General features: G+C 38.5%; 1 protein-coding gene across 3 annotated transcripts in view; it reads right to left on the bottom strand.

Moving 5' to 3' along the window:
- The window catches only part of PPP2R5E (protein phosphatase 2 regulatory subunit B'epsilon), a 72,802-nt gene that overhangs the window by 39,615 nt on the left and 8,930 nt on the right, over window positions 1–24,257 (bottom strand). The window contains exon 1 of one of the 3 annotated variants that reach the window (XM_009101670.4): window positions 11,094–11,233. The exons of the other annotated variants lie outside the window; for them this stretch is intronic. The gene's annotated coding sequence lies outside the window, so the exon portion shown is untranslated. Of the gene's footprint in view, window positions 1–11,093; window positions 11,234–24,257 lie in introns of those variants that run through there. 3 annotated transcript variants of the gene reach the window in all.

Here is a 24,257-nt window from a genome sequence, read left to right as displayed (position 1 = left end):
GGCCAGTTTCTTGCCCTGACTCAAGTTTCTTCTACACTGGCTCAGAAAGCACATGCCAGTTTTTTTTAAGTAGGTTTTTACTGAATTGCACTTTCAAAGTACAAGCTACTCTTCACTCAGCCGAAGTCACTGAGATGGCTGAACAGTCACCAGAAAAACCTGGTGCCAATGTCTGTCCTGCCACTTGAAAACACTGACCTGAGGTAGTCAAGAAGTTATCAGGATACCTTTGCCACACACTTTCTGCCCAATACCATTCCAGCATTACAGATGAAACACTTAATAGTTACTTTTCAAAGTCTTCTCCAAGAAGGGGGGAAAAAAACGTGGTGGATTGCAAATGTTCTTTATTAACAGAAAAAAGACAAAAAAATCCCCACTGTTTCTTTTCTAAATTCTACATGTATATAAACATAAGCATCTTTCAGTTTGGTTTTTTGTTTGTTTCTTGGATGGTTTATTGCTTCTGATTTTTTTTTCCTGACACTAACCTCTTAATTTAGCCAGATGTATTAAAAAAAACAAACCTGGGAGACAGCCCTAAAACACAGTTAACTCAGCTCATGCTTTGCAACTCCCTGAGCTGTCAGAACATTCTCAGTGTAAGAATCAAAATACCCACAAACTCAGAAGACTTCCTGAATTTCAGCACCATGCTTGGTTACAAACACAAGACTGACTCTTCATGGGAAATCCTTGCAGCTGGTGAGGCTCCAGGATTAGTCACTAAGTGTTATTCCTTCCACCTTTGCTCAGCTCTAGCTGGTAATGCCTCCAGTGCAGAGCCCTCTACCAGCTCCTTTCAGCCCTTACCAGGAGGAGCTGCACACCAGAATTAGTCAGATTTTTCTGTAGACATTTGAATAGCAAAAGCTACAGAGAGAGCAAATGCAAAGTAAGCTGAACTTATCTATGTGCTCAGCTCCTCTACCCTAAATCACATCCCAAATCCCAGAGGCAGGAAAACCACATAAACAAAATCACTTCATTTTCCAAAGGATTTCTCAAACATCTAATATAGAGCAAAGCTGCACAATAGTAGCTTAATGCTCCATGGAAATCACCCTTTCCTTTAAAATCTCTAACAATTCTTCAAGGTGCTTTTCAGTGTATTTTAAATTGCCTAGCTGGTCACTAGGATGCTGCCATCTTACATCCATTCCCAAGTTCTTCATAGAGCACTGGAACCCAAAACATCAATGGAAACACCAAGTCTCAGCTCATTATTTCAACTTGGTTGTGCTATGCTCAAATCTCTTTTATCTCATACTTGTTTTTCTGTTAATTTTAGAGAGCATGATGGATTGCATTGCAGCTTCAGTTTTATCTTGCTACAATGTGTACATTTTTTTTCCATTGTAAATTAATGGCAATATTATGGCAAGACCAACCATTTATAATGAACAGGACCTTGTTTCTAGGTTTCTTAGAGAGCAAAAAATTTAAAATGTTTACAACCTCCAGGACACTAAGAAAACAAACCTTTGCAAAAACCCCATGATGGCCTCCTGACCTAAGACAGAAGAATCCTTAAGAGGATTATTGTCTTTCTTTTGATAAGATTCTTACCAGATCACATTTTTTTTCTGCATGACATGAGAGGCCTGTGCTCTATAATGATCGTTAAATATAAGAACACACGTCACAGCAATCTTACAGTTAACTTCCACCCTGAATGCAGTCACAAGGCAGTCCAGGATTTGCATTGCAATTCATTTCTTCAGTGCATTAAGTACATAATGAAATAATGATAAAATTATACATCTGTACATGCTTCCTGTAAGAATGCAAAAATTGTATTTTGCTTAGTAAGTGCTCTGAAACTGCCATCTGTCCAAATAAAATATGCAATATTCATTTTGCTTCAACTACAGAGCTGCTCAATGAAATTTATACAGAAATGCCCAGACACTTGCAAAAAAAGCTTGAACCAAGAGCACAGGAAACCCAACTCATAACTCTTATCCAAGCAGGCTCAGAGCAAGTGCCAGAATTGCTGCTTTGCTTGGTACTGACCCACTAATTTATCCCAGAAGTTACAGGAATTCATTCTTGAGTGAAACAAATAATTATATGTGAGCTGTTCTACATACATAACCCAATGTCTAAAAGCTCAGCCTTATATTTTAAAATATTCACATTTATTAGCTTAAATAATATACATACATATAAAATATACATTTCTATAGCCCTGTTTATACATTGAGAAGAGTTTAATTGAACCCTGAAAACATGATTTCCATTCTCTTCTCATTTGGCAGTATAAATTTAGTCAGCAACATATTCTACTTTATGCTAATTTACCACAATAGTCTCCCAACATTTTCCAGTAATGTACTACACAACCCAACTGTTTGCTCTCTCACTCCCTCCACAGGGGGACAAATGTGTGTAATGGAGTAAAGATTTTATGGAACTGCACATCATTAAGGTCTTATGTTTGTGTAAGAAAAGAACCCAGTATTTAGTAAACATATCCCAAAATTATGACAAAAGATGCAGAAACGAGCTGGGAATTCACTCCAAAGTCCCCAAATGGACACAGTGAAAGCTCAACTTCTTACACATTCTTATTCTCACCTCCTCCTTCTCTCTCTTCTCTTTCTTAAGAATAAGAGATATTCTTATCTCCTCCTTTTCTGTACAAGCTCCAGGGTGACACAACAACAATATCAAGGGGTTTAGCCTTCATTATTAATTTCTTTTTTTTTTAAATTCTAGTTTCAACCTAATGAGATGTCCAAAACGAAAATCAACAAGCTGGACTCAACGTTTTGCCAAAAGCCAGCAGGGGTTGCAGGGTTGCTCCATCTGCAGCAGAAGTCCCTCGGGACAGCAGCCCCTGTGTTTCCTGAGCAAAAGAACAGAACCCCTGCTACATCCCAGCCATGGCTAACACAGGAAAACCTGAAGGTACAGCCTGGTCTGCAGGCTGGGATAACAGCTCCTGGCCAGCTGAGAAGCTCCAAAGCATTACTCAGAAGATGCTACGTGAGGGCTCTGCAGCACAGCAGCCCATGAGGTTTCCCTGCCAGGAAGGCGGCTCCCGCAGCCGCGCATTCCCTGCAGGGCGTGCAGGGCTCAGGCTGCACAGCCAACCCCAGACACGGTCACCTGTGAGCCTCACACTTTGTTATTCAACACCTTGTGACAATAACTCAGAGGGAACACCCTTTTTCATACTGCCAAGCCCAGTGCATATGTCTAAATGACAGAAAAGAAATATATAAATTGACTTTATTTTGCTTTTGCAGTTGCTGTAGAGCTCTCTCACATTCCCTGGTGCACAGAAACACATTGCCATTCTACACCACTTCTACAGCAACTTTTTGATCTTCAGATTATTCAGGATCTGGAACAACTCAGCAAGAGAAGGGAAAAACATGACATTTATATAATACTCGTCTATAACCTGTCAAGTTAATATGTGCTATGCTGGGTATTTTATGTTATTATGTATTATCATTACATATGTCTATGTAAAAATAACAGCTATTCCTTTAGAAATAGCATCTTGTCCATCACAGAATGGCTCAGCTCAGTTTCAAAGCTATGTAAATGAGAGTCATTTACTGGTAATTATCCACCTTTAGAGTCTATTGCTCTGTTATACCTAAACCAGGTATTTTTGCTAAAACTTGCAAAACTGACTGACACAGACTATTAGGCCACTTTTCTCTCTTTTGAACAGAAACTTTTTATTCTGCTTCTTGAACCTTAAATGGCATAGGCATTTTATCTCCCTAACATGGTTCTAGAGAGCAAAGACTTAATTTCAGAATATTTATAATTGTCTGAAGAACAACCTGTATCATAACCTTGCACTAGCATGATGTACATAGAACTTTTTTCACAAGATCTTTACCTCTCACCTCTTCAAAAACACTGAAGAAAATAATGCAGGATTTTTTAGGCAGAACATTATCTACCTGCTTATGAGCAAATCCATAATAGGGGGTTTTGTTCCTCAGAAATGCTGTCTGCACCTGGACAGACAAATATATCTGATGACTGCTAGGCCTTGGCACCTGAATTTCTCTAGAAGTTACTTAAACTCTCTGCAATATCACTGTCAGTCTACAACAGCACATCGTTGTTAAAAATAAGTATTTGACCCATAACAAATTAGAAGTTTTGTATTAAATTCTTAAGAACAAGTCTGAGAAAATTAGAAACTTGACAGACAAGGTTATGTCATGCAAGTAACACAACCAAAAGGTATAGCTCTGCTGGGCTTAGAGTTACTTGCAAAGCCTTCTTAGTTTAGACTGTTACAAATATTAACCAGACATAACAGTTTAGGCATTAAATATAATTAAAACACTTCCTCTGTGGTTACCAAACAATACCCTTCATCATCAGCTCCTCTCTACCTCTTCCAAGCTGCTCATTAGTTCAGCTGCTTCTCTGTTGAAGATGATAAACTGAAATTAGATTTCCAGCAATATTTATCCCCAGCTGTGCTGTGGTCACAAACTTCATCTTGAAGGTGCTACCCTGGCCAAACTGAAGTCAAGGAGTGTTACTCTGATTCATTACAACTGCGATTACACCTTTGCTCTAATTGGCAGAAAGCTCATAGCTTACTAATGAATTAAAAAAAATAATTAAAAAAAAGAAGAGCAATCACATCAGTTATGTATTCCACAACAAATTAATGGAGAAAAACTCAGCAGGAAAAGTTTGTGCTCTGCAGGTTTATACAAATATAGGTAAGTCTAAAAGTGAGGTGATCCAAATACACTACTGGTGAATTAGCATAACATTCTGCAAGCCTCTATTTTTACAGAGGTTTTGCAGGTACAGATCAGCAAGCATGCTTTGTATCTGCCCAAAGGAATACAGAGATCACACCTTCCCTGGCTTGCACTTTTCAGAAAGCAGCCAGCTCACTACTAGACCACTGGTGTGAAATCTTTAACTTACACCCTTTGTATTTAAAGATAGGACTTCAAGTGCATCCCTCATGCCTTCTCTTTCTTCCATGAAGTATCAAATTCACTAATACATTATTAAATGCTGAGTGAAGCGAGCTACTCACAATAAAGTTGAGTATTTTAAGTAATTGCCTCCACTGGACTGATGTTTATCAAGAGAAGGCAGACAGCATCCTAGGTTCTCTTTGCACTCAGGCTGTACCAGTGGGCACATACACAGATGGCCCTTTCCCAATCCAATAGCTAACATGCAGCCAAAGTAGGTCAGTGGGCAACAAAAGAGTTTTTAACTATACTAATCCAGCAGCTTCAGTATCCTATGAAAACAACAGGGCAGGACCATCAAAGCTGCTGTGGTCCCAGGACTAAGTTGTAACTGTAAAGGCTAGAAAGCAAAATCCCAGCCCATCCAGTTCTCCTCCCTGTACCCCTCATGGTAGTTAATTATTTAGCCTCAGAGATGCCAGCAGTAGTCAACTAATTGCCTTCAAGCAAATCAGCTGAAGCATCACTGGTGTGTGACTTAGTCCTGCCTCTGACAGAGGCACTAATGTATCAATCCTGAACAGAAGAGCTAACGATCTAGCGAGCTGTACACCCACACCTCTGGTTCCTGTCATTTTCAGAGGATGCTACAGCTTGTTTCATTTTCATATCAATGCCAGCCTTATGCTCTAGTCAAATGGAGCCCAGCTTAGGAACTCCTCTGGCAGCAGAGGCCTGCTGGTTTCAGGGTCTAATTTGGCATTGCTTTTTGCTATTTCTCTAGGCTGCTCCTACCTTTGCCTGCTCATGGAATTTCTCACAGCCCTGTACTACTCCTTTCTGAAGGGTGCCTCTTGCTCTTGTTTCTCTCAGTCTACAGCTGAAGACCTCCTCCAAGCCAGCCCCCAGCTCCTCCAAATGCCATCTATTTTTACCCAGGCGCTGCCGTCTCATCCGGATGCTGCTAATTGGCCCCTTAGTCACAACTGGAAAAGTAACCTGGCTGAGTAACTCCTTCTGAGCTGCTCACATTCATTCAGACAAGGAAGCTTCCAGTAAATTTGTTCCAGGGTTTAACACAAATTAACCAGAATTGGGTTTCTAAGATTTTACAGCAGTGTCACACATTTTTTTTTTAAATAATAGCCTTCCTGCACAAGATGTTTAAAGTTCAAAATCCTTAAGCAAGCACCATATAAAACAAGAGAGAACTGCAGCACTAGAGATCAATTTTACCCTGCCTATTCACCAGGGGTTTTCCCCCTCATACTACCTACACCAACATGCAAACTTGCAAGGGTTACTCAAAAGTAATGACCAAAAAAAAAAAAAATTTAGAGTTTTGAAGACTGAAACAAGCAAAGAGAATACAGAGATAAAAGCAACCCATTCTGAGGGGGCTGCTTTTCCACAGGGACTTCTTTCTTATGTGTGTGACACAGCCCCGTTTGCTACACAGCTACAAAATGATATTTCAGACATCTCAGTGAACCCTCCTTGTTTCCCAACCACTTTTCTAATGAAAAGTTGAAACATCTTGGAATTTCCTCCCACCTATTCTGCTTCTGTATAGTTATCAACCAAATTGGTACAAACAAGAAAAACAGACCATGAGAGAGACAGACTAGTTAGGCAGCTTTTACTAGGAAAACACTGGAAAAAACAAATAACTAAATGATCTGAATTCATCCTAAATTATTTGACAGCCTTTGTAATACTTCATTATTCCACTAAAAAGCCAAATTTAAATGCTTGGTACTTAAAAGCCATTACTTTAGAAATATAGTACATAATTAGAAAATTACCATTTTATTAAGAGAACCTGACTCATTTTTACTAATAGAGACTGGAATAATTTAATATTAATATAATTAATTCCTTCTAGAAATTCTGTTGTTACCACAGACAAATACATCATGTGTTTTTGACAACATGAATGCAACCCTTAGATATTCTGAATATCATCTGTAGTAACTAAAAGCAGAGTTTTGACAGGTTAGTAATTCTGGATTCAGTTCAATACTGGCAGGATTAATTCTATCTACTAGGACCAAAGAGAGAGCCTGTTCCACCTTATGAAGACAGCTCAGGCTGCCAAGAGTAAAGGGAAGGACCTTCAGCTGTGGATCATTAAGAAACAGCCATTTTAAAAAACTGATGTTTTGGAGAACACAGCATCCAGTAAAACGATGGAACACTTTTTCCATGCTGGACTCAAGAGAACCTAAAATCATTTATTCTGCAAATGAGAAACTGAATGCTTCTATGATGGTTTGTTTTGCTGAGAAAGGAACTTCTTTTCACTTGAAATAAAGGCTAAAACAATCTGCTTTAAATGTGATTTTGCTGAAAAGAAAGAACACATACAACAGACTGCAAAATCCTTGCCCAGCAAACCACCACCCCATTAGCTGGCACATCCTTACTTCCCACTCTCACATTAGTGTGGTTTGGCTGGGGCTGTTTCTCTTTCTGAAGGAACAGTTCCATATGGCTGTGCACAGCCTTGGTCCTGACTAAGGGCTCAAGTTAATTACAGAATGGGTGTGCACAGCTCTTTGGGTTCAAACACATGCAAGTACCTCAAAACCAATGAGGAATCCCTGTTTCCCATGACACAGCACTGTGAGGGATATCCAGTGCCTGGAGAGAGCAAGGAGTGAGCAGAGGGAGAACAAGACACCACAGGACACTCAGAGCCCATCACAAGAGCACCAGGCAACCCGGGCCCTAGAACCCACCTGAGAGCATCCCTCTCACTCCTCCAACTCCCAAACCTTATGGCTGTTCAGCCAAAATGCTGGAAAAACATTTGGGAGTTCCTAGCTGTGAACAGACATGGTCACTCCTAGTTACATACTCCAACTCTCCAAAAAATGGTTCAGGCATACCCAAGCAGTTTTTGAACAGGTAAAGGCCTGATAATTTTCTCATCATTTTACAGGAGACTCCTCTCATCCAATCTCTGAGCCAGACCTCTCTCACTTCACACAGCCTTACCTGGGCAACCAGGCTGCCTTGGCCTAATGCAAGGTTGCCATCCTAATGCAATCAGGATTCAGCAAGGCAGAGGAAATTAAAAAGGGCTGCTTGTGTAATGAGGAGGAAAATGACAGGTTCTTCTGCTTTGGGCACTACTCTTCCCACTCTGAGACAATCCTTCCTTGAGGCACCTGCACCACTTTAGGGCACTCATGGGGCAAGTATTTACTCTTGGCCCTCCCTTCAACAGCTCAGATAACCGAGAAAAAAATCAAATTGCTCCAAAATTCAACCAATTGGTGGACAGATGTAAGCTCATGCATAGGCATTTTGATTAAAATCATAGTAAGGCAAACAGAACTGTACTATTATACAGTAGTGTGCTATTGTACAGAATTTTACCTGTTCAGGAATAAAATCTTACTATAATTTCTCCACATCCTCACTATCTCCAAGAAACAGCACAGCAAGTAAGCTGTGAACTTTCTTCTGTATCCAGTGTTACAAAGTGCCCAGCCTTTAAAAGGCTGAGGGGAAAGTGGCTGAGCTCTCCCAGCAAGCTCAGACACTGCAGTTTGCCAGCAGCAGCAGCACTCAGCACCTCTCAGGTGCAGAATAAAAGGGCTGAGCAGAGCTCCCTGTGCTCACCCCGGTACCAGGGAGCTACAGCTCCCTGCCCTGCACCTGACACAGCCCCTCCCATACAACAGGTCTGGCCAGTTCCTCTCTGTTCCCCATTCTGTGACTGAGCAACAAACTTCCCTGGCTTTTCCCCCTTCCCTGATCATCCCCACCTTTTCCTTGGCACCCTCTCAAAAGCTGCCTTTAACCCTTAAATTTTGGGCAGGTCTAAGATAACAATCATTGGTCATTTTCTGGTTTTGGGCTTCCTGAGCCCTTAAAGCAAACAAAAAACAATCAACAACAAAAAACAGGAAGTTTATTTTCTCATTGTAAGTAATGAACTCATTGAAATCTGTAGGAAGAAGTTTAGAACTATTTGAAAATGTTTAGGGGGGAAAAAAGACAAACAAAACCACCCTGTGACCACAGTAAATGTCTTATTTACAGTCTTAATGTTTTCTTAAAGTCCATGGGGGAGAATACACAGGAGGTGCATGAAATTCCCAGTGGACTGGTATTTTGAAACTAAGCTACTTTTTTATTATGCCTAATAAGCAATGCTGATGTCCTTTCTTAAACCAAACTGAAACACAGTATTTCATTCCTATGAAAAATATTTAAGAAAACACATTACTGGTATAAAAACTTCGGGGTTTGTAACTTTCACATAAAAACTTTGAAAACTCCAGTTCAAGTTTATTTTTATAAGTAAATTTTATCTTTATTCTGAGCAATTCTCTACATCCAACCAGAGGAGAACCAACTCAGGCCCTGGCACATTCAACAACAACTTCAGCAAAAAGATGGGCAAAAAAATAAACTGAAAGTCTCTCTTTTGGATTAGAATACAAACAGTCCCTTTTAACATCCTTCAACACAATGATCAACCCTTTCTTTATTAAAATGTTACCACAAAACACACCAGCCAGAGTAACACAAACATTAACACTCATCCTTCACCTCTCAAATACTGAACCTGATTCAGCAATCCTTAATCAGGCAAAGTGCTAATATAATCAAATGACAATTATTTCTGAGCATCACAAAAACTGGCCTAAATTCTGAAATGCAGGAAAAACTGTTACAAGTGGGGACTGATCCTACACTTCTTCAGATTTGGGCCTCTCAAACCTAGGAGAACTCTGCAGCTAGGATCAGGTTATATGTTGATTTGATTTCCACCCACTGTCTCAAAGCTCTAAAAACCACAAACAAAAGTATCATTTTAAAAAAGTAAGGATCAGCTTTCCTCTGACACCACTGCTTTGCTACAGCAAGCAAAGACAAAATATTCTTAAATGGTATCAGCTGCTACAGCAGTCAACTTAAGCTGTAAACCAAACCAAAAAGCATCCTACTTGAAACTTAGAGCCCAAAACATAAACTACTAGAAAAAGCAAATAAAACAACATCCCACCAAAAAGGAAACCCTAACACCTTATCCTTTGTTTATGCATGAAAACTTCACAGTCAAAACTGTATTTCAGGAAATACACCTTTAAATATATAAGAAACTATCATAAAATTTTCTTATTTTACAGACCTCTCCAAATTGAAGAGCATTACCTTCATTACATCCACAAGATGAATATGAAATTTCCCTCAACAAAGCACTCCAAGTAACATCCCTCCTTTTAACCTGAGTGTTTACTGAAGGTATGTTTAGAAGTCCAGCACTAGCCTATGGTCTAATTCACTTGTCTAACGAGTGAATTATATTCATAACTGGATGGTGATTAACACTAAACAACCCAACACTCACAAAAACAGCACAGCAAATCATTCTTTTCAAACTGCCAATCGCTGAGGTCAAAACATTCATGCTTTTAAGTCAAATTACAATCAACTTCCTCCCCACCCATTCTATTATTTCTTATTCATGCACTGACAAGAGCATGGAAGCCACTTCACAAAAAATCATGAGTCTCTTGGAAGAACCTACACTATTTAAAGATCAAACTATTTAAAAACCAAAAAGAGGGAAAGGACTTCTTGATTTTTAAAAATAAAACAAAGGAAACAAAGAAACAAAACCAAAACCCAATCAACAAAGATTGAAACAAAGAAACAAAAACAAATCAAACAAAACCCAATTAAATTTAGTTTCCCCTTTGATTTGTTTTAGATACTTCCTTTTATTCTCTCATCATTTTATCCTTTAGAGTGCTCAGCTATAAAGGATCCAACCTTTAGGATCAAGCCAAATGTTTATTTTCTACTCCACATTTTTTTGGAAGTTTTCCTGACTAATATAGAAACACTTTGAATTACAAGCAATTCACAGGGTCCAGTTCTGATCTCTGAGGAAATGTCAGATTTAGAAAAAATTAAGAGGAAATTAAAAAAATACTGCTTTTCTCTTCTATTGGAATTCATGCCAGAGCCCCTCTTCATCTTCCCAAACTACATTAACGTAACCAAGTATTTTCCAACAAAATATTATCAACCTCCTTGAAATACCACTTCTGACAGCAGCAACAGCACAAGGAAGACAACACTGGGAAGGACTTGTAAGAGCTGGAGGTTTTGCTTACAGCAAAGCTGCTGACACAGGTTTCTGCTTACCCAGCCTGGATCCTCAGGGCAGCTGTGAAGAGGGAGCCAGGGCCATGGGCTGGCACAGGAGGTGGCTCCTCAGCTCCTGGCTGCTACAACTTCTCTCCAGTTTTCCTGGATAAACCCACGCCGGGCAGTCCTTTCATCATCTGCATAATCCCAGCCTCTCTGACTGCTGCACTGTAACACCAGTGCCCCAGTGAGTTTGCTTTCCTGAATTATGGCCACGTAGAACACGACTGGGGGTGTGCCAAACAAGATGATTAAGCAGCAAAATACGACGAGGCATGAGTTATATTGTTAATATTCCTATCTAGCACTAGCCACAGAGATGAGGGGTGTGTGCAGCCAATAGCAGCTGTGCACAAAGCAAGCTCCTCCACTCTGACTTGCTTAAAAAATAAGAGCAACTATTTCTTTTGAGCAATTTTACTCTTTGGTTGCTTTGACACTGAGCTGTATTTCAGCAGTTTACAAATTGCTTCCTTTTTCAAACTCTACCTTGAGACAGCGTTGGAGGGAACTCTTAAAAAGGCAGTCTCAAATTACAAGCCTTTATTTTCAGAGAACATAAGCATAACCATTTTTCAACAAGATAATAATGAATAGCAATTTACTGATATAAACATTTCATATATTTAAGAAAAGATAGATATCTATCAAATCTCCATAAATTTCAGATTCATCAGCACAGTTTCATGTTTCCAATCCTATTAAAAATAAACAAAAAAGCAAGTTTTAAGGAGTTCATACAGAATAATAAAATATTGAGGAAACCTTATTTAACCTTATTTTGCTTTCCTTTTTTTTTGGATATATGAAGATGTAACACATGACAATAAATTACTGCATGCTCCACTACCAAATTAGTAGAATAAACACCGAAAGCCCACACAGATGAATTTTCTGATGCCATAAAAGATCCCTTCACAGTGTAGGGATGTGCTGTTCAATATTCCCTAAGACAAAGCATTTGCTACTGAACTCCTTCCAGCTGACAATAAGGATCTCCAGTGCACGGGGTATCAGCCCCGTCCTCAGCTGTAAACAAAAGAGGGGAGAAAGGGCAGGCAAAGATAGCTGTGCTCAGTCAGGAAGTGAGAAAATAGAAGAGCTTAAGCAGGATCCCAGTTTAAAATTATTTTAACACTATGGCCTTTCTTTAACCTGGAGAGCCTTGCTAAAATGTGCTAAGGAGGGGAAAAAGATCCGGTGAAGCAACAAAATTAACTATGGATTTCAGTTAAAAATTTTTAAAAACCCTAAGAGTACACTACTCTGAGGGAAAAAAAATTAATTAATTTTGCATAATAAAATCAGGAATTACTGTATTATAATAAAACCAAAAATAATTAATTTTAAAATTTTATTCCTAAAGAAAAAGAGAATCTGATAGAAATGCAAAAGACTTCATGCTCAAAATGAACCAATGAAACAACACAGCTCCAGTCTGGATACTTGAATTTCACTAGGCACTTCATCACCTCTAATCAAGACTTTTTAAAATGTTTGTGATAGTCTCATTTTTGAAAAAAACAGAAATAATTCAATCAGATTTGTTTCTATTAAAATAAAATTAGAGCAATCTTTCAGTTACTTAGCTGTAATAAAAGCAGTGAATCTTAAAGAGTTAGCATAATGTCAAATGTAATTTTATCTTGTTTTTCCTCAAAGCTGACAATAATATTTTTTTTTAAAGACTGTCATTTTTTATGCTGTATTACTCACAAGATACCAATGTAAAAGAATGCTGAGAAATAAAAAGAGTCAGATTAAAAGCATCCATTAACTCTCAATGCTCAACTGGAGACATCCTGATTTCTCTGGATGTTTACTTAGCACTGTGTGATACTCAGGAGTAGCTCCCACCAAGTTCACTTGCACTTTGAGTCATCCTCCATTCTGTAAATCACCACCTCCTTTCTCAGGCCGAGCAGCAGAAACAGCAAAGGAGCAGCTCTCAACGAGGAGCAGAGATTCACCCAAGATACAAAGAGCAGAGGAAAGAACAGAGGCTAATTCCTCCAAGGAAATATCCCACTAGTCTAACTCATTAAAGCCTCGCTTCACAAATTCCTTGCTGCTTTTCCATCAACTTTCACAGCTTCACAAGTGGGAGAAGCTGGGGTCTTAGAGCTGCAGATTTAGGAGACTGCAAGCTGGAAGAGGCTACCAAAGCAGGTACCCTAAATGAAAACAGCCCCTAAGATATCCTACAGAAGCAACCCTCCATGAATTAATCTGGCAACATGTGCTCAACTACACCTTCCTAAATCAAGAGTCATGACTTATAGGATATTTATCATCCATGTAAGGAGCTCCTGCCAGCATAGACTTTTCCTCACTATTAAAACCACATGGATCCTGGTTCAGCTGACAGCATCAGTTCTTCCTTTTAACCAGTATTTCCTCCCCATAAGACACTATGACCGTATCTGCTCATGAGCCTTTTAATAAACTATTCAAATTATTTTTTAATTGTATTGCATAAGGCATTTTCTCTGGGTTTTCCATCATTTAATGGGTTTACATCTCTCTTATCCTCTTACAGCTCCTGCAAGTTTGGCCATGATGCATCCTCATATTGATCTTACCAGAGCCCCAGCCTGATCTGTGTGCCTCCATCACACCCCAGAGGAAACAAATCACCCTCATCTGCTCTGTGACACACCTACACTCTGGTTAATAACAGATGCTAATATGCCTGGTCATTCTTAATTATGATAACCCCATCTAGCTGTTATACACAGGGTAATCTGCTGTCTCAGAATTCAGCCAGTTTTGAGCTAGTGTTCACAGACAAGGCAAAAAGCTGACCTAGGGCACAAACATCACCCCTGACTAATAGCAAGGGATCATTAGCAGAGTTCTAAAGCACCATTTCATGTGGGCAAACAGGCATTCTTTCAGAAATGCATTTTTATAAACTCTGAAAAACAACCCTGAAATTTAAGAAACTGTATATAGCAATTTTAGCCACATTACTGTATGATGTAGTAGCAAAAAAAAAAAAAAGGTAATCAAACAACCAAGAAGAACATGTTTATGAAAACTGAAAACTGCTTTCTCTCAAAAGCAGAACAAGCAGGCGAGATAGATCAACACAGACCCTCTGAAAAGTCTTTTGTCATTTTCTTTGCCTCACTTTAAAAGTGAATAATATCTTTTTTTCTTTCATGTAATTTTGACAAAGTCTCCTAGGTTTTAGTTAAATCTGCCTACAATGAAATGATCATTTCTAGAATAAGTAGGCCATGGAAAACTCCATTTTCCATTTAGATTCAAACAAGGGATTGTCACTCATCTGGATATTATTTTGTGGCTCAATGTGAACTCTGAGTGCAACATGCTGAAAAGATAATGTTTTTCCCTGGTTTCTATAGCACCTGCTAGAAGTTTCAGGCACACAAAATCAAACCTCTTCCAAAGGTACAAAACATTAATCACCTCTTTTGACATTTTGCAGGTTAAGTATCAAACGTGCTCTACTGGAAACACTTTGTTACCCACACGTGTGCAAACCTCTGCTTCAGAAGCAAAACCATCTCCCTTGAAGTTAACTATTTAATAACCTGGCACAGAGATCCTCTCATCAACTGTCCCCATGGAACAGGTCATAAAAGAAACCTTACTTAGAAATTAATTAGAAGTTCATCCTCCCTGTTAAATCAGCTATCCTGGTCCTGAGCAGTGGATTCCTTTGGCTTTTTCCTCTATGTTTACTCAGGCTGCACAACACCTTCACACTACTTTTATCTCCCCTCTCCATCCCTAAAAAAGAAAATAACTAACAATGCTGGGATACTTCATTTCATGTGTCCTGCACAGCATTTCACAGGTCTGAAATGAAATGGCTAAAGAGCCTTTAAACTCTGGCTCAGCAACAAGGTAAGAAACCATGGCAGCTCCCAGTACTATCCAATTTGCAGGGATGGATGATGCTCATGCAGGGACGAAGAAAACTTCCCCTCTTGGATCATCCATGAAGCTCTCCACACACCCAGCAGAAAGCCAAGCCCAGTCCCACCACCTCAGTAATGATGTTTATGGTCTTCTTAGGGTGCTCCCAAAGGCTTCAGCACAAAATAAACCCTTAAGGTAAATATTCATTGCGTTATGGCTTAGAAAAATGTTAATAGTAACACTGAGCTTTCCGAAAACTTCAGAAAATAACACTCCACAGCTTTCAGCTTAACTTACATAATCATGATCAGAAACAGCATTGCTCCCTTTAAAAATGAAGTTCAAAATGTTGCATAAACTGACATAATTTAAAAAAAAATGTAAGACAGGTAGGAAAAGAAAGGGCTTGGGGTTGGATTTCTTCTGCCCTCCCATCAAGATTAGCAAAATATTTGTAGCTGAACTCTTTTTTTTTTATCCAACATGAACAGCAGATCACATCCACACAGTAAGTACCTTTTTAAACTGCAAGTCCATTGTCATATTTGTCCCACTAATTCTTCCAGTCATTAAATGTCTCTTTTTTTAGGCAAACCTACTAAACAGCTCCCTAATATTTTCAAGTAGTTTTGGTCCAGGTAGCATCTGCCAACCTCTGAGCTACATTTAGCATCCTCCCACAGCTGAAGCCTAACAGACTTCTCTATTGAGACTTAAATCAGCAGCCTCTTTGTCTCCATGCAACTGCTCTTTTACTGAAAATGGTATGGCAGCACAGAGAGCACAACATGAATTTAAGCAGTAAAGCTGGGAGAAAACTTCTTGTTGTCTGAAAGGGGAAAAAAAGAGTGAAATCCCACTTACTTCCTCACTGGAAAAAATCAAATGCAGGCCCTCCCTCCCTGCAGCCATACGGATGCCATCACTGTGGCAAAAGAGACATTTCAGTGGCCAGAATCACTCACTGCCCTGTCAGGCAGCTCCCATCCCTTCCAGGGAATGGCTCAGATGGGATAATTTTTAAGGGTCTGTACCAGACAAGGCCATGTTTTACATGGTAGCTTTTTTTTCCATAAAGGAAATCTCTACTCATGTAAATAAGCTTCCCTGCAATTTACATCTCCTCACAAGATTGTCCTAAATTTTGCAAGTACAGTATGCTGAAATTCCACACTAACTTCTTTCTTATGTTTAGTATTAGAAGCATGTGGTTTTTTCAGTATTATGCATGTTGTTGTAAGAACAAATATTAGGACTGATGAGCCAGATTTACTCAACATTGCTGATCATCTTGCTTCTTCTAAAATATGAAACCAGGAGTATTTGTGTTAAACACCAACTACTTAAAACAAAATAAGTACTTGTGGACTTTGAACCCAGGCCTGCTATGCAGTGTGCCTTCATTAACTGTGCTGTGCAAAGCTGCCATTTGACATGATCATTATCCTCATTCCCCAAACACTTTATAAAATCAGATTATTTATCACTAGGTGAAATGACAAATCCATCATCCCCTAACAAATGGTACCTAATACCTTTATTAGACAAACACAGACACCTGACCTTCGACAACTTGTTTTACTTAAGGTTTAAAAAAAGGAGTTTTTTCTCCTTCCATTTCTCTAAGGAAGCAATCCCACAGAAGCACTTTGGTCAATCCTTAGCAAAGCCAGCACCCCAAAGTGTTAAAGCCACCCTAAACAATCCCAGGACAAACTCATTTCTCCCAGGACAGACTTCAAGACACTTGTGTGGTTGCACACACCTTCTCCTTGAACCCAAGGTTAAATCTGTTCACATTAATGCATCCACTCAGTCCCAAGTGGTCAGTGCTAAAAAATGCACTCTGGTTTCTGCCTTAGTCATACACACAAAGGTAAACATTTTGAAGTTCAAGTCAACTTCACACAAGAAAAATAAAACAGAAAATAAATCAATTCCTTCTCCTTATCACTGTAGGAGATGCTTAATATTAGCCAATCGGGAAATTTCATCTTTAATTTTGTCTTATTTCTAGAGATGAAACACTACAAAACCTCTTTGTTACTTATTATTTGTTTATTCCACAGGCATGAAAATATGAGTAGTGTTTATTTTTTTACTAGTCATTTATTTTATCTGTTATTTGCCAAAATCAATCAATCTGACCTCAGAAGTAAATTTAATCTTCCCAAACTTTATAACCTTAGATACCATCTATCACACTATATTCTCCCCAGTTCCGAAGATTTAGTTCTGTAGGAGATAAAGTGGATTAAAGACATACTGAGGATTATAGATTATGCAGTTAGAACAAACACAGGCAAGTATTTCAAATAGCTGACCCTACAGAAAGGAATCACATTCTGTTCTCAAGATGATATACAAAAATAGAAAGCACATTCCACTGGGAAAATATTTACTTAATAATTTATCATTTAAGAACTACTACTGTACAAATGAAAGTACAAAAGACAGCATATTGAAATGCATGTGAAAATACATATGAAGTGATTACAACACATCTCCAGTTTCAATTGTGATTGAATTTATGAAGTTTACTCTGTTCCAGCATGAATCACACTTCAGTTTTCCCTGAAAGTCCTACGTTTAAAGCAGATTCAAATTTTTTTGGATAGAAGAGGCTGACACACACAGTGTTGCCAAGAAGTTTAGAATTAAAAGGATAAAAATCTCCAAGTATCCAACTGGAAAGAAATGCCAGTGAGATATAAGAATCAATTCAGTCCAGACATTAATAACTTCCTTAATGATATAATGATTAAAATAGCATATAGATAGTATCTTCTGAGGATATTAAATAGAGAACTTTGAGTAGCAGTAAAATCAGAAATAATACAAAGGAACCTAAGCACATTCCTTACACAGCCAGAAAATAATGTGAAATTCAGTTTGGAAAAACATCAGCTAATACATCTGGGAAAAATAATCCCAAATATAGATATTCAATATGGACAAGAAACCTGGGAAACAACAATGCAGAAAAACTGCATTAACCAGAAAAGCAGCATGAGCAAAAACAAAAAAAAGAGGGAGGGAGTGTCTGTCCAGCCACTGAATGTAGGAATGGGGAGAAGGCTGAATTACTTTCCTTTCACCCATTTGACAACCCTCCCAAAAGGAAGCACACACGAGTGGGTGCTCTATTCCTCTCCTTTTTGCAGCTCTGGACATGAGATAGGTCCTTTTCCTTCAGACATTTGAAACTACATAGGCAAAAAATACTATGAACTACTGAGTGCTTTAGCTTAAAAGACCAAGTGTAATGAAAAACAGTCTGTGAATTTTTTATTGTATAAGATGTGGTTTTTTAGAGCATTTTCATTGTATTTGATATATCAGAACACTTTAATCCACAAGTACAAAACTTCTCCAAAAGCAGATAAACATGAAAATATGCTCATTTCCAAACCATTTGCTTTTTATTGACCATGAAGTTTTGGCACATCTCACCACAACTGAAATTACTTTGAAGATTTTGGCTCTCAAATGAATTTTTGCCATAGTGCAATGCCTGTTCATGTTGGGAACAACTGTACAAAACAAGGGAAGACAAACCAATGCTGCACTCATGTCAAATGAGGTCACCTTAGAATCTATATGAAGGGCATGGCAATCCTCCTCTCTACAAAGTCCTTGATTAAGAAAGTTTCTGCAGGAGGAATGATTGCTCCTTACCAAGCAGGAAATAAGAGAAACTTGCTTAGAGATACTCAAAGCCTGCTTCTAGCCTTTTACTTTTTTTTATTCCTAGGTATTACAGCATTCTTTCATCACGAGAATATCCCAAAAACTTAAGAAAAATAGATTTATATTGCTAATGGAAATTAGAATGTCCCCAATTCCCTTACACTCAGAATCAGCTCAGAAGCATATACAGAAATTCTAAGAATTTTGGGGGTTTTGTATATTGTTTTTTCTACTGTAAGGGTGGGATGTTCACATCAAGAGTGTTAATTGGAAGATGTTGAGATTATACAAAGCTTATATTTGGCCCATGAAGCAAGAGCACCAAATGCTGTTTATTGAACTTGACTACTTGACTGTGCACATTATGGATGTGGCAGTTTAGGGACAAACAGGACAGTGCAAGAACAGGAAGAGGAACAGACTTGTCCTGAGAAATTCAGCACATTTCTCTTGCCACTGGAATTTCCCACAGTTAAAGAGAGACAAAATATTTAAAAAGAGATTCTGACAAGATCATCTACTCTGTGGTTGTCTTTTTAGAAAAAGATAGAATCTTTTTTATTTATTAGTTGGGACACTTGTTTATTCTTCCTGAAATTGGAGAAGAGTGAGAAATTTTCACTCTATGACCTGGAATTTCACAGTTAATAGGAGGATGGAGTAAACATAACTTCAAGTACTTTGTTCCTCTCTCCCTCCTTGCCACGATTCCTGCTGACTCATGGCAATGAAGCGTTTAGAATTTTTCCAGGAGCCTTTTCACTGCCTGGCTTATGCCTAGCCCACAGTACAGAGCTCATTTGCTCATTTCTCTAATATTAGGAGACTCACAGCAGCTCTTTTTACTTGTGACTGCAGAGATTTCATCTGGCAGCTCAGATCATATTCCAAAGCAATTGGACAGCGACGGACACTTCTAAGATTATGGCATCCAAAATATAGGCTAACAACCACCCTGAAATGCTGACTTCTTCTTGAAGGTCATCTGAAAAGCCCTGCATCCCAACCCTCTCCCACATATATAATGGATCTACTCCCATATCTCTGTCATCCAGCCACACCACACCATTCTTCCAAGAGCCAAGCCCAGGTGCCAGAACTCTAGTCATGGTCTCCACCACTTAAGGCACACAGTTCTGGAGCTGCTCTTGTCAGAGGGACTAAGGACCACTTATTTCCATCAGCCTTCCTAGCCCTAAAAAGGAAAACTGAAGCAGCATCTAGTCCTGAGTAAAACACTTGTTCAAATCTGGGTACAGTCAAAACCAGAAATTTTTACTAAGATTCCCTATTAAAGACCAACCACGAGAGTGGCTATTTTCTTCTCTCTCTCTGCCTCATCTTTTCATTCTTTTTAAAGAATTATCTTTTTTAAAGATGAATAAAATTTCAACCACTGCAGTTTCATAGGACCAATAAAGAAGGAGGTTTTGTATCCTAGTAAACAGGAGAGGGAGGGAAAAAAGCAAGAACTACCATGAGAATGCGTAGGGGAGAAAGGAAAAAGAAAATTATTGCATGAATAAAGATATGAAAGACTGTCTTGCAGCAAGGTCTGATTACTACAACAGAGGCAGGATGGAGCTGGCATGTTCTTCCCAGGGTGGATCTTCATCCTGACAGGTCTAGTCTTGCCCCCAGAAGTGCACACAAACAACCACTGTAACACATGGATGGAGCTGAAGGTGAGCAGACTATTTTTTTCTGTATAAGTACAGCTAATTTCACTCTACTGAGTTTGTCAATAACCTCTGCAATCCCCTCCACCTGGAGTGCTCGTTTTAACACGTGTGAGTTTTATCACCCTCTTGTGGAAAAATATGTTATCGTATCCATCAGAGGGTGCAGGAAGAAAAAGAAGTGGGAGTAAGGAAGGCAGTGATAAGGAACAAGCATAGAAGAAAACAGGAGAAGTATGGGCTGGGTGGAATAAAGGGAAAGTGAAGGAGAACCATGATGACACAGTACCACCTCAACTTCTTCAAAAAGCTATCCCAAAAAGGTTATTTGAAAACATCAAGAGAGCAAGCTGCCAAATTTACTCTCCCTTGGTAGCACTGACAATATTCAGCCAATAAGTTTTGTTCTCGACAGTGAATCAAGTACTGTCTCAGCTGTAATCACCACCTTCTGCATTTCTGTTTACACAGAGATGGGAAAACATATTCTCTATAAACAGTTTTGAACAGTTAACCTTATATGAAATCAGAAAACACTAACAAGACTTTCTAATTTATACAGAGGCTGCATATAACATCTATGTCCTGCTGTTGGAATGTGAAAGTGGAGAGCACACGAGCGAAACTTGCCAAGAAAATTAATGAAAGTTTATGCATTCACAGTACATTCCACTGGGTAATATAAAGGAAAAATAAGAATATTTAATTCCTCTAAAAAGTTAAATCATCCTTCCCTCAGTTTTTAACTATCCATAGTGTCAATTTGCAACAGGAGAAATTTAACGTGCAGTAGGTTTCCTTTGCAGCATAATCCATATGACAAAAGTATTGAAAGCAACAAATTTGCTACCACCTATGCTGTAAAATTTGAAAATCCAAGTTCAGTACAAGCACATGGGGAAAAAAAAAAGCCAAGGAAGTCATAATAACATGAAACTCATGACACTGTAAAGAAGTATAGAAATCCCAAACAACAAAAGCACAATTCAGACTAGGTAGCTATATCATGAGCATTATGAAAAAATACATCACACACAATGCATCCCTAGAACTTCCTAAAACCTTCTAGGAATCCCACAGAAAACTACACACCACATCCAACTAGAGTTACTACAAACTACAGTTACTCCTTAATGACACTAAACTTTTTTTCTGATACTTCTCAAAGAGTTAGAAACTAACAATTCTAATGACAGATCTCCTTAACCTTCTGATAAGAGAATACCCAAAGAAATGCTTCCCCCAATACCCAAACTACATTTTTGCCCAGGCAGCCTTCACATTCAAAAATATAAAACAGATAACCATGCAACTTGTATTTATTTCATTGCTTCAGTCAAAATCTGACAGCAAAGAACTCCAGACAACACACAATTTCAACTTAACCTTATCCTTCATTATGGTATCTGATTTTTTCAGAATAAAAATTGTTGTAACTGAGTAGTTTATCATAACTCCTGCTGGGGGTCAAGTTCTAAAATTGATACTTTTAACCAGCAGGGGCACAAAGGTGTCAGCATTTACTCATCACCCCTGAGATTACACTGATGGTTTACTTCAACTTCTGCAAAATACCATCAAGTAAGGACAGCTGAATCTGTGACTCGTGTTTGCAGGAGATGCACCTTTTCCAATTCATAAAAATCTTCAGAAATACCCCAATTATGCACAAACTCCTATAATCAGAACAGCAGACTGCTGCCTGCACTCTCCACATCTCCTGTAACTCGGTCAGCTCTCAAGTCCAACACTGAGGTATTGAACAAGCTCTTCAGCTCGGGGAACACAAACTGCTGTTACAGAAGAGCTGGCACCATGTCCAACCCTGTAAAACAGACTTTACAGCAATCTGATATTCTAATTTTTCTTTTGGGAAGCTACCCAGAAATTATCCATTTCACTTTTTTTTTTGCTTTCTGCCCATTTAACCAGGTACAGCAATTCTCCTGTGTTGTTTTCCTCCTCTGGCAGATGCTACAGGAAGGACCTTGCACTTCACACACAGGGCAAATACCACTGTCTAAGATCTGTCATACATACTGGAATGGAAGAAGAATGGAAAAATCAACAAAGAGAATAAAAACAAAATAATAATCTTTTTTTATAAAATATATTAAAAATGCTAAGTGTTTTAAAGTAAAATCTTAAATACTTTGTTTTCGAGCAAAAAAAAAATTGTTAACATCAGACATACTGTGACAGGAAAAATAAACTTCCTACAGGAAATTCAAAAGTAAAATGATACTGACGTGCATAATTTTGAAAATGTACATATTCTTAGATTTAATATAACAATTAGAAAAAAACTACTGGTGAAAAACCTTCCATTGCTGTGAATCATTATTACTCCTATTCAAAGTGATTCCTCTTTGGTCTGACTACAAGACTTTGTTGAAAACAGACAAAATTTCCAATCAGTGCAACAACTAAGGGCAGAAAAGTATTTTACACTGATTCTTTGGACAGCTGCCTTATCTTTCAAAACGCTTGATAAAGATCCTCAGACTGTAGCTGTACTGTTTTTTACTTTAAGCAGAAAACCACAGACACAGAAACTATCAACCCTACATAAATACCCACCAGCATTTCAGATTTGCTGAATTAACTGTTTGAGAGGACACAGGATCAAGCACATCACTAAAATCAGGAGGAGGTGCAATGTTTCTAACAATCTGTTTTACACTGTGGCCCTCAGACACTTCTCTCAGCAGATGAGAGGCCACACTTGGCTCCTGAACTTCTCAAAGTTTTGCCACCAGAAAAAAAAACCTTCCTGTCACTGCACCTGCAACCAGAATGACATTACCAGGGAGATTTCAGAGGAAGATTCTAGTATTTTTCTAACAGATTTGCCTTAACCTCTTATGAAGCAAAGTGAGCCCATCTGCTGATACTTGTGAGTTATACAGTTATCAAGAGTACAGTAATCCATAAATACCCATCCTACCAAAACTCCCTGAGCTCCCCAAGTCCCCTCCTCTGTTACTAAGGGTTTTTGCCTGATTGAGTCAAAGAAACAGTAATAACTTGAATGAAAAAACTGTAGGTGAAAGGAAGTTACCCTGAACCTAAAAATAGTTGTGTGTCCTCCTCCCACTCCCCAGAAAGCATTAATGAAAGTGCTCTTTTCTCAGGGAGGCAGTAGCTTACAATGGATGAATGTGAAAGGACTGCTGCCTTACTATAAATCTCTACCAATGAACAGAAGCACTATCCCATTCAAAAATCAGAAGAGAAAATTAAATAAACTCAAACCTAAACTTTGTATATGACATTAAATATGTCTATAGCTTATTTACATACACTTATACATTATACACATGTAATATACACAAACACAGATTTTATAAATACACACATAATTCCAGAAATATGGAAAATGTGTTCTTTCACAACAGTAAAGCTCTATAACATAATCAATTATAAAGGCAGAACTGTACTTCAACAACCACGTGCACTATATAGAAATAATAGCTTGGCTGAACCAGAACTTGTATTTGTTGAAGGTACTTCAGGAAAGGAATATAAAGGAGGTACTTATTACAGAAACAGGAGGTTTTATTACAGACCCACAGAGTTACACTTGGGCACAGAAAAGAAAATGGCAATATTATTAGAGAGATAAGTATTACTGAGAAATGTTATAAAGACATACTGTACAAGTAGAGGCTTGCACAGAAACCAAAAGTTTTCATGATGATGGCCAGGTTGGATGGAGCTTTGAGCAACCTGGTCTGTGGAAGGTGTCCCTGTCCATGGCAGGGGGCTGGAACGAGATGACCTTTAAGGTCCCTTCCAACCCAAACCATCCTGTGACTCTGTGATTCTATGATAAAGTCTAAACATCCTGCAGAAAATTATCAAGATTTTCCACTCAATCTTGTGAAGAATATAGAAACAC

The sequence above is a fragment of the Serinus canaria genome, chromosome 5, assembly GCF_022539315.1.
Source record: "Serinus canaria isolate serCan28SL12 chromosome 5, serCan2020, whole genome shotgun sequence".
Classification (NCBI taxonomy): domain Eukaryota; kingdom Metazoa; phylum Chordata; class Aves; order Passeriformes; family Fringillidae; genus Serinus; species Serinus canaria.
This window is presented reverse-complemented; position numbering and strand designations above follow the sequence as displayed.